Raw genomic sequence first — 12239 nt, 5'->3', positions numbered from 1 at the left:
CCCCTCCTCTTTGCCTCTACGAGGGTACCCCTCTACCCACTCACCACTCACCCACTCCCGCCTCAGTGCTCTAGCATTCTCCAACACTGGGGAATCAAGCCTCCACAGGACCCAAACCCTCTACTCCCATTGATGTCAGATAAGGCCATCCTCTGCTACACATGTTTCTATAGCTATGGATCCTTCCATGTATACCCTTTGGTTGGTGGTTTAGTCTCTGGGAGCTCTGGGTGGTCTGGTGAGTTGACATTGTTCTTTTTATGAGGTTTCAATCCCCTTCAACTCTGTCAGTTCTCCCACTCACTCTTCCATTTGGGGTTCCTAGGCTCATGCCAATGGTTGGCTGTGCACAGCTGCATCTATATCGGACATGTGCTGCTAGAACTTCTCGGTGAACAGCCATACAAGGCTCCTGTCATCAAGGACTCCTTGTCATCAGCAATAATGTTGGGGTTTGGTATCTGATGATAGGTTGGATCTCTAGGTGGACAGTCTCTAGATGTCCTTTCCTTTTTTGTACCTTTTTTCTATTCAATTTTTTGTCCCTGTTTTTCCTTTAGACTGGAATATTTCTGGCTTAGCAATTTTGAGATGTGTGGGTGGCTCCATTCCTCAACTAGGGTCTGTTACTATAGATGGGAGATGGTCTCTAAAGGTTTTATCTCTCCTTTTATGCATATTTCAGTTAAAGTCATCCCCATTCTGTCCTGAGAGACTCTTGCTTCCCTGGTGGCTGAAACTTCCTAGTGGCCATCCTCAGTTCTCCATCCCCAACTGCTACATATTCCAATTTCCTGACCCTCTGTACTTCTCTCCTGTCCCTTTCAATATTTGGTCCTGCCCCCTTTTTCCCTCCCCTTCTTCTCTCCCAGATACTTCCCTTCCTCTACCTCCTGTGATTTTGTTCCCCCTTCTATGTAGGATTGAAACGCCCACATTTTGGTCTTACTTCTTCTTAAGCTCCACGTGATTTGAGGGTTGTATCATGGGTATTCTGAGCTTTTGGGCTGATGTCCACTTATCATTGAGTATATACTATGTGTGTCCTTTTGTACCTGAGTTACCTTACTCAGGATGATATTTTCTAGTTCCATCCATTTGCTTGTAAATTTCATGAAGTCATTGTTTTTAACTGCTGAGTAGTGCACCATTGTGTACCACATTTTCTGTATTTTTTCCTCTGTTGAGGGACTTCTACATTGTTTCCAGCATTAATATAAGGCTACTATGAACATAGTGGAGCATGTGTCCTTGTTATATGTTGGAGCACCTTTTGCGTGTATGCCCAGGAGTGGGATAGCTGGTTCTTCAGGTAGAATTATTTTCAATTTTCTGAGGAATGGCCAGATTGATTTCCAAAATAGTTTTACCAGCTTGCAGTCCGACCAGCAATGGAGGAGTCTTCTGCTTTCTCCACATCCTCACTAGCATCTGCTGTCACCTGAGTTTGGATCTTAGTCTTTTTGATTGATGTGAGTTGGAATCTCAGGGTTGCTTTGATTTGCATTTCCCTGATGACTAAGATGTTGAACATTTCTTTAACTGCTTCTCAGCCATTTGGGTATTTTTTTTTAAGTCAGCATCAAAACTGAATTACAGGATGGTCTTAAATTTTCAAATATAGGTCAAAGCTTTTTGTAAATTTACACGATCTCTGCGTTTAGTGCAGGACACACATACACACACAGAGGTTTGGAGATCCAATAACATTTGTGAAGGTCACGTTATAAGAAGTGGAAAGAAGCAGAAATTCACTTTCTATTTAGCTATTAATATTATTGATAGCACCACAGAACTGCATTACATCAATATTAAAAATCATTCAGAGCAGCCATCAGGGGCCTATTCAATGTGCAATATATCCCATGTAACTCTACTAATATGTGGCAGAGGCAAAGCTTCAACGGGAACTGGAATGAAAGGCCAAAGTCTTCATTTATTATACCAAACTGTCATTGCCAAATTACTCTATATCATTACAAATGGATTGAAAAATTAAACTCACAGCTGATGTTGCCTGGAAAATCTGGCACTGATCCATATACAGACTTGCTGTTAGCTGAGCTCTGGCTCATTAGACAGCCCAGACTTGAAGCAAATTGCTTAAGATGCAACATATGAAACAGGTCTATCGATTAAGCATGGTTCATGTCATAATTAAAGCACGCCTTATCTGTATCTCTCACTGTCCCTTAAAATGACATGTAAGAAATCGTCTTAGCTTGACCATGAATGAAAATCGCCAAGGTTCATGACTTTTACTTCACATGTTGGTAACTGAAAATTGTGTTTTGTTTCTCTCTGTATAAATGTTATTATTTTTTATTTATTCATCCTTCTCTCATGCATCTGGACTGCACACTTGCCTTTGCTACTCTCCTCATGGCCCCACTCCTCAGATCCACTGTTCCTCCTTCTCTATTTCCCTTCAGAAATGAGGATGCTTTCCTGTGATATCAACCAAGTTTGACATTACACAATGTGGTAAGCCTAGGTATATGCCCTCATGTGAAGGCTGGATGAGGCAACTAAATAGAAGGATGAAAGTCTCAGAGGCAGGCAAAAAAAATCAGAGACACCCCCACTCCATTGCTGAGAGTCTAACAAAAATTCCAAGCTAAAGAACCACAGGCTATATGCAGAGAACCTTGTGTAGACCACTGCAGGCTCCATTATTATAACTTCAGTCTCTGTTTGCCCCTATGAGCCCTGCTTAGTTGGTTCTGTGGGCCCTGTTCTGGTGTTCTCAATTTCTGTGGATCCTACAATCCTTTCTACCCCTCTTCTGCAAAGTTCCTTAATATTTGGCTGTGGGTCTCAATATCTGCTCCTATCAGCTGCTGGAGGAAGCCTCATCAATTAAGATTGTGCTAAACACCAATCTATGAGTATAGCAGAATGTCATTAGGAATAATTCCATTGATTTTTAATTTAATTTTATTTTTTTATTTTTTATTTCTTTGGCAGTCATGTTTGGTTCTACCCTAGGTCTCTGAACTATCCAGCTTCTGAATCCTGGCCATCTAGGTAGTGTTGGGCACGGGCTCCCTCTTCTGGTGGTGCCTCAGATTAGAGTAGTCATTGGTTGGCTAAGTCCCACAAGCACTAAGTTACAATTACCCCGGTGCCTCTTTGTAGGCAGGGCAGATTGTGCGTCGTAGATTTTGTGGCTGAGTTGGTTACAAAAGAATGAAGGTTCAAGCTTCATATCCTGCGTTACTAGGTATCCTCATTAACATCACCCTCATAGCATCCAGGATCTGTTTCCACTGGACTAAGTTTCCATATCACCCCCTAAATGATGACCCATTCCAGTAGACTCTCCCCTTCCTCTGTTCCTCACTCCTTCCCTCCTCCCTTCCTCCATCCCTCCCTTTCATACATGAACACTCCTATTTCTATTCCCACTCGTCCCCAGTCCATGCATCAAACTTAGTCTATTTTCCCTGCCCTGGAAGATCTTCTGCCTCTCTTCTTTATCTAACTTCTCTGGATCTGTGAACTATAGTGTGATTATTCTTTACTTAACTAACAATGTGTATGAGTGAGTAAATTTCACACTGTTCTTTCTGGGTTGCCTCACTCACAAGACAATCTCAAATTGGAAAGTAAAAAGCTTCAAATCTTCCACAGTATTGAAAAGTTGGATGCCAAATCAGCGTTGAGACCTGTGCTCTGCTCCAATTAGAGCTGTTAAAACTCAAGTCTGGAACCAAGAAAATGAACCATTGGTTGGTTCTCTGTCTCTCAAATGACCACTATTGAAACCATATGAACATATTCATTGGAAGATTACGCTTTCCAGTCCATTGAAGTAGCTTTCCATGAAGTTCATTCATCTCTTGTTAAGGCCTTAGGAAATAAATAGGAAGAACTAATTTTTTTTTCCTCTTGACACAAGTTATCATTGTTCCTTAGGAAAACATTTGAACAGAGTTCCACTTTCCCTGATGCCTTTTCACTAGGAAGTGGTGCCAACAAAGCCGCCACGAGCAAATTGCCCTCTGTGATTCATTCCTTCCATTTTTGTGCCATTCAAAGTTATTTGTGAATTTATTATGTCATGTTCTTTATAGCCTGAACAAATGGGTTACAAGAGTGAAGGAATTGCTTGAGAAAAATGTGAAAGCTAATGGATGAAATGCTATGACAAAAAGTATCTTTTTATATCAAGAATATTCTGGCATGTTATTAATGGGTAAACAGACATCGTTCTGTTTAATCTTTTCTTCATTTTTGTTTTTGATATGCTTCAATTTATACATTTTGATGTTAAAATATCTCTTAATTAAACTACTAAATTCAAAATTATTTTAAAATTAAAAAGGACATACTCTTGAAAATGAATATATTGGACTTTAGGAAAATTATTTGTAAACACTATGTAAATCATGGTGAGCATTTCATTGAAGTCTCCCTGTAGTCAGTATGAGAATCTCTAAGTATATACAAATTCTTATCTATTATAAATGCTAATATATGTATATATGCTCACATATGTATGTGTACCTTAAAATTTCCCTTTTGTGACTTAGATATACCACCTTAATTTTCAGACACAGGAAGGAATTTAGATTGTAGTCTACAAAGATGAAAATCATTGGATACTTTCTACACATGTACAGACAAATGAGAAAAAATACAGCAATTTAAAGAATGAAGTCATATTTAATATTTCTTTCACTTTATGTGTAAGTGGACTCTCACTGTACAACTCACACATGTATCTCTTTTTCTTTTTCTTTTCATCATTTTTTAAAAGGATATATTTATTTATTTTATGTATATACACTGTTGCTGTCTTCAGACACACCAGAAGAGGGCATTGGATCCCACTACAGATGGCTGTGAGACACCATGTGGTTGCTGAGAATTGAACTCAGGGGTCTCTGGAAGAGCAGTCAGTGCTCTTAACGGCTGAGCCATCTCTCCAGCCCTACATGAAGATATTTTAAAGCTTGGTTTAACTATAACTTAATATGGGTAGTTATAACTTTTTACATTTATTTATTGTGGGGGCACACACCATGGCACACATGGGGATATCAGAGGAGAACTTGTGGGAGTCAGTTCTCTGTTCCCAGGACCCAATGTAAGTCATCAATCAGACTTAAGGCAAGCACCTTTATGTACTGAACCATTTCAGTGTTCTTTTCATCTTTTAATTGGATACTTTCTTTATCTACATTTCAAATATTATCGCCATTCCCAGGTTCCCCTCCAGAAATCCCTTATCCCCTCGCCCTGTCCCCTTCCTCTATGAGGGTGCTTCCCACCCACACACCCACTCCCTTCTGCCTCCCTGCCCTGGCATTCCCCTATACTGAAACATCCAGCTGCAAAGGACCAAGGGCCTCCCCTCCCATCGATGCCCTACAAGGCCATCCCCTGCAACATATTCCAGTTGAGCCGTGGGTCACACTATGTGTACCCTTTGGTTGATGGATTAGTCTCTGGGAGCTCTGGGGTGTCTGATTGGTTGATATTGTTGTTCTTCCTATAGAGTTGCAAACCTCCACAGCTACCTCAGTCCTTTCTCTACCACTTCCATTGAAGACCCCATTCTCAATCCAATGTTTGGCTGCAAGCATCTGCCTCTGTATTTGTCAGGCTCAGGCAAAGCATCTCAGGAGACAATTATATCAGGCTCTTCATGGCATATAGCTCTTGGCATCCCTAATAGTGACTGAGTTTGGAAACTGCATGTGGGATGGATCCCCGGGTGGGGCAGTCTCTGGATGGTCTTTGCTTTGGTCTCTGCTCCACACTTGGTCTCCATATTTCGTCTTGTGAGTATTTATTGTTCCTTCTAAGAAATGCTTAAACATCCACACTTTTTCTTTCTTCTTCTGGAGCTTCATGTGGTCTATGAATTGTTTGTTGGGTATTCCAAGCTTTGGGGGTAATATCCACTATCAGTGAGCACATATCATGTGTGTTCTTTTGTGATCGGGTTACCTCACTCAAGATAATATTGTCTAGTTCCATCCATTTGCCTAAGAACTTTATGAAGTCATTGTGTTTAATAGCTGAGTAGTATTTTATTGTGTAAATGTACCACATTTTCTGTATCCCTTCTTCTGTTGAAGGACATTTGGGTTATTTCCAACTTCTAGCTATTACAATAAGGCTGCTATGTACATAGTGGAGCATATGTCCTTGTTATATGTTGGAGCATGTTTTGGGAATATGAACTGGAGTGGTATAGCTGAGTCCTCATGTAGTACTGTGTTCAATTTTCTGAAAAATCACCAGAATGACTTCCAGAATGGTTGTACCAGCTTGCATCCCACCAATAATGGAGGAATATTCGTCTTTCTCCACATCCTCACCAGCATCCGCTGTTATCTGAATTTTTGATCTTAGTCATTCTGACTGGTCTCAGGGTTGTTTTGATTTGCATTTCCCTGATGACTAAGGATATTGAACGTTTTTTTAGGTGCTTCTCAGCCATTCGATATTCCTCAGTTGAGAATTCTTTGTTCAGCTCTGTACTCCCCTTTTTACTAGGATTAGTTGGTTCCTGGAGTCTAACTTTTTGAGTTCTTTGTGTATATTGGATATCAGATGTAGGATTGGTAAAGGTCTTTTCCTAATCTGTTAGTTGCTGTTTTGTCCATAGCCTTACAGAAGCTTTGCCAATTTATGAGGTCCCATTTGTCTAATCTTGATGTTAGAGCATAAGTCTTTGGTGTTCTGTTCAGCAAAATTTCCCCTGTGCCTATGTGTTTGTAGCTCTCTCCTACTTTCCCTTCTATTAGTTGCAGTGTGTCTGGTTTTATGTGGAAGTGCTTCATCCTCATGGACTTCAGCTTTGTAGAGGCCATAAGAATGGATCAATTTGCATTTTTCTACATGCTAACCTCCAGTTGAACCAGCACCATTTGTTGAAAATGCAATCTTTTTTTTCCACTGGATGGTATTAACCCCTTTGTCAAAGATCAAGTGACCATAGGTGTGTGGGTTTATTTCTGGGTTTTCAATTCAATTCTACTGGTAAACCTACCTGACTCTGTACCAATACTCAACAGTTTTATCACTACTGCTCTGTAATACAGATTGAGGTTAGAGATTCTCTCAGAAGTTCTTTTATTCTTGAGTATAGTTTTTGCTCTCCTGTATTTTTTGTTATTCCAAATAAATTTGCAAATTTCTCTTTCTAAATTTATTACTGAGTTGAAATTTTGATGGGAATTGCATTGAATCTGTTGATTGCTTTTGGCAAGATGGCCATTTTTACTATATTAATCCTGCCAATCCATGAGCATGGGAGATATTTCTATCTTCTAAGATTATCTTTGATTTTATTCTTCAGAAATTTGAAGTTCTTGTCATACAGATTTTTCACTTGCTTGCTTAGAGTCATACAAAGTTGTTTTATATTATTTGTGACAACTGTAGAGAGTGTTGTTTTCCTATTTTCTTCCTCAGTCTGTTTTTTCTTTAAGTAGAGGAATGCTACTGATTCATTTGAGTTAATTTTATACCCAGACACTTTGCTGAAATTGTTTATCAAATTTAGGAATTTCTGGTGGAATTATTGGGGTCACTTAAGTATACTTTCTTATCTTCAAATAGTGATATTTTTAATTCTTCCTTTCCAATTTGTATCCCTTTTGTTATCTGATTGCTCTGGCTAGGACATTAAGTTCTGTATGGAATAGGTAGGCAGAAAATTGTCACCCTTGTCTAGTCCCTGATTTTAGTGGGATTGCTTCAAGTTTCTCTCTTGATGTTGACTACTGATTTCCTGGATACTGCTTTATATATATATATATATATATATATATATATATATATATATATATATATGTGTGTGTGTGTGTATGTGTGTGTGTGTGTGTGTGTGTGTGTGTGTGTGTGTGTGTATGGGCCTTGAATTCCTGATCTTTACAAGACTTTTATTATGAAGGGGTATTGAATTTTGTGAAATGTTTCTCACCATCTAATGAAATGATCATGTGGTTCTTCTCCTTCAGTTTGTTTATATAGTGGATTACGGTGATGGATTTCCATATGTTGAACCATCCCTGCATCCCTGGGATGAAGTCTACTTGATCATGATGCTTGATCTTGTTGATGTGTTCTTGGATTCAGTTTGGGAGAATTTTATTGAGTATTTTTGCACCTATATTCATAAGGGAAATTGGTCTGAAGTTCTCTTTCTTTCTTGGATCTTTGTGTGGTTTAGTTATTAGCACAATTGTGGCTTCATAGAAGGAATTTAGGTAGTGCTCCCTCTTTTTTTTGTGGAATAATTTGAAAAGTATTAGTATTAGGTCTTCGTTGAAGGTCTCATAGAATTCTGCACTAAAGCATCTAGTCCTTGGCTTTTTGTTGCTGTTGTTGTTGTTGTTGTTGTTGTTGTTGTTGTTGTTGTTGTTGGGAGATTTTAATGATTGCTTCTGTTTCCTTATGGCATATAGGCCTGCTTAGATGGTTTATCTGTTTCTGATTTAACTTTCGTACCTAGTATCTCTCTCAATCTTTGTTCATATCATCTATATTTTCCAGTTTTGTTGAGTATTGGCTTTTGTATTAAGATGTGAAAATTTTTTGAATTTCTTCAGTTTCTGATATGTTTCTCTTTTCATTTCTTATTTTGTTAATTAGGAAATTGTCTCTGCAGTCCTGCTTACTCCGGCTAAGGGATTATCTATCTTGATTTTCTCAAAGAACCAGCTCCTGGTTTTGTTGATTCTCTGTATAGTTCTTTCTATTTCTACTTGGTTGATTTCAGCCCTGAATTATATCATTTCCTGCCCTCTACTCCTCTCGGGTATATTTTCTTCTTTTTGTTCTAGAGATTTCAGGTGTGCTGCCAAGCTGCTATTATATGCTTTTTCCAGTTATTGGAGGCACTCAGAACTATGGATTTTTATCTTAGTACTGCTTTCATTGTGTCCCATACAATGGTATGTTGTGCCTTTAATTTCACGAAATCTAAAAAATCTTTAATTTCTTTATTTCTTCCTTGAACAAGTTATCATCGAGTATAGCATTGTTCAGCTTCTGTGTGCATGTGGGCTTTCTGTTGTTTTTGTTGTTATTGTAGACCAACCTTAGTCTGTGGTGATCTGATAGGATACAGGGAATTATTTCAATCTTCTTCTACCTGTTGAGGCCTGTTTTGTGAACAATTATATGGTCAGTTTTGGAGAAGGTACCATAAGGTGCTGAGAAGAAGGTATATTCTTTGGGGATGAAATGTTCTATAGATATCTGTTAAGTGCATTTGGTTCATAACTTCTGTTAATTTCATGGTGTCTCTGTCTAGTTTCTGTGTTGGTGATCTGTCCATTGAGGAGAGTGGGGTATTGAAGTCTTCTGCTATTATTATTCAGGGTCAAATGTATGCTTTGAGCGTTAGTAAAGTTTTCTTTAGTAAAGCCCTTTCATTTTGAGCATAGATGTTCAGAATTGAGAGTTTACCTTGGTAGATTTTTTTACTTTGATGAGTATGGTGTGTCTTCCTTATCTTTTTGTTAACTTTTGGTTGAAAGTCAATTTTATTCAATATTAGAAAGTCAATTTTATTCAATATTTTTTTCGGCCTTTTATTCTGACTGTGTGTCTTTGTAACTGAGTTGGGTTTCCTATATGCATGAAAATGCTGGGTTCTGTTTATGTATCCAGTCAGTTAGTCTAAGTTTTGTTATTGGGGAATTGAGTCCATTGAGGTAAAGAGATATTAAGGAATAGTGATTATTGCTTCCTGTTATTTTTGTTGTTAGAGGTGCAATTAAGTTCGTGTGGCTCTCTACTTTTGGGCATGTTGAAAGAAGATTAATTTCTTACTTTTTCTAGGCTGTACTTTTCTTCCTTATGTTTTCTGTCTGTTATCCTTTGTAGGTCTGGATTTGTGTGAAGACATTATGTAAATTTGGTTTTGTCAAGGAACATCTTGGCTTCTCCATATATGTTAATTGAGATTTTTGCTGGGTATAGTGGCCTGGGCTGGCATTTGTGTTCTCTTAGAGTCTGTATGACATTTGCTCGGTACCTTTTGGCTTTCATTGGCTCTGGTGAGAAGTCTAGTGTAATTCTGATAGGTCTGTCTTTATATGTTACTTGACCTTTTCCCCTTATCGCTTTTAATATTTTGCATTTGGTGATTTGACTATTATGTGACTGGAGGAATATCTTTTCTGGTCCAATCTATTTTGCATTCTGTAGGCTTCTTGTATATTCATGGGCATCTCTTTCGGTTGGAGATGTTTTCTTCTATAATCTTGTTGAATATATTTACTGGACCTCTATGTTGGGAACCTTTGCTCTCTTCTATACCTATTATCCTTAGATTTGGTCTTCTCATTGTGTCTTGGATTTCCTGGATGTTTTTAGTATGAGTTTTTGCATTTTGCATTTTCTTTGACTGATGTGTCAATGTTTTATATGGTTATCTTCTGCACTTGAGATTTTTCTCTTCTATCTTTTGTTTTCTGTTGGTGATGCTTGCATGTATGACTCTTGATATCTTTCCTAGGTTTTCTATCTCCAGGGTTGTCTCCCATTCTGCTTTCTTTATTGTTTCTATTTCTATTTTTAGATCCTGGATAGTTTTGTTCAATTTCTTCTCCTGTTTGGTTGCATTTTCCTCTAAATCTTTAAGAAATTTTTGTGTTTTCTCTTTAAGTGCCTCTACCTTTTTACCCCTATTCTCCTGTATTTTTAAAGGGAGTATTTATGTTCTCCCTAAAGTCTTCTATCGTTATCATGAGATGTGATTTTAAAATCCAAATCTTGCTTTTTCAGTGTGATAGGGTATCTAGGACTTTCTGTAGTGGGAGAACTGGGTTCTGAAGATGCCAATTAGCCTTTGTTTCTGTTGCTTATGTTCTTGTGCTTGTCTCTCACCATCCGGTTATCTCTAGTGCTACCTGCCCTTGCTGTCTCTGACTGGATCCTGTTCCTCCTGTGATCCTGGTTGTTTCAGAACTCCTCAGAGTCCAGCTGTCTCTGTGATCTTGAGGTTCTGGGATCCTGTGATCCTGATAATCTGGGTGTGTCAGAGCTCCAGGGAATCAAGCTATCTCTGGGATCCTGAAATCCTGGACTGACCAAGCTCCTGAGATCCTGCTGTGTCAGAGCTCCTGGGAGTCAAGCTTTCTCAGAGTGCTGCAGGAGTGGGTGGGGAGCCAGAGCTCTGTGTTTGCTCCTGACACAGGTGCAAGCTGGAAGGAACCCATGCCTCTGGCTGGTGGGGTTTGTTTTCCCTGGTTCCTGTGAGGGTCCTAGTTATGCTGGGTTTTGTGAAAGATGTTGTGGCCTCAGTTGTGACCTTTAGTTCCTCAGAGGTCCAGTGCCCCTGGTTGTATCCGATCTCCTGGGAGTTGAGCTTCCTTTGTGATCCTGTGATCCTGTGATTCTGGGCGTTTCAGAGCGCCTCTGATCGTGGGCCTGTTAGAGTGCCTGGATATCAGGCTTCCTTTGGGTGTTGTTGGACTGGGTGCTCAAGGTCTGTACAGTGCACTGGTTCAGATAGGAAGGAACTTGTGCCTCTGGTTGTATGGGAGTTCCTGTGTCCCTGGATTCCGGGGATCCTAGTTACTCTGGGTGTTGGGGGCAGTTGTGGCCTTCTCACCTCAGATCCTGGGCGTATTAGAACACCTGGGAGTTAGGCTACCTCTGGGTTTTGTGGGAGTGGATGCAGAACCCACAACCAAGGTCTGCTGTGGGCACTGATTCAGACCGGAAGGAACACAGATGGATCTTCTTTACCATTTGTTTATTGTTTAAATCTGTCAGGTGAGTTAAGACAACAGAATTCAAAATCATTTACACTTTTGAAGAAAGGCAAGTCTAGTAAAAAGAAATACTCAAAGGCCAGATTTATGTTGGGAAAACTGTTGTAAACACAACTGATGGATGATGTGTTAGGCACAGATCTGGCCTTTCTAGCACAACAACACATTTGCTAAGTGATGCTTAATATCTTCTACTCACAATATAAGGACTTGTTCTGCCTGCACTCTGCATAACAAACATCTTCTGATAATGATATTGCTGTCTGCGTTTCTCTTATCTAATTTGTGACATGAATGGGAACAAGGACCCCTTTGTTCTTTACGTCAGCAACAGACTGATAGCGTTGAGATCATTCTCTTTAATTGGTTGTACCTGGTACACATGCTGTTCAAGATTTCACTTTTGTTAAACCAATATTATTTATATGTTTAATTTTAATTTGCCAATATTTCTCATGTATCAACTCCATAGATGTACCATTTCTTCATCTT

Source organism: Rattus rattus, chromosome 2 (genome assembly GCF_011064425.1).
Source record: "Rattus rattus isolate New Zealand chromosome 2, Rrattus_CSIRO_v1, whole genome shotgun sequence".
In the NCBI taxonomy this organism is placed as follows: domain Eukaryota; kingdom Metazoa; phylum Chordata; class Mammalia; order Rodentia; family Muridae; genus Rattus; species Rattus rattus.
The sequence above is the reverse complement of the archived record's forward strand: the minus strand, read 5'-3'. Positions refer to the sequence as shown.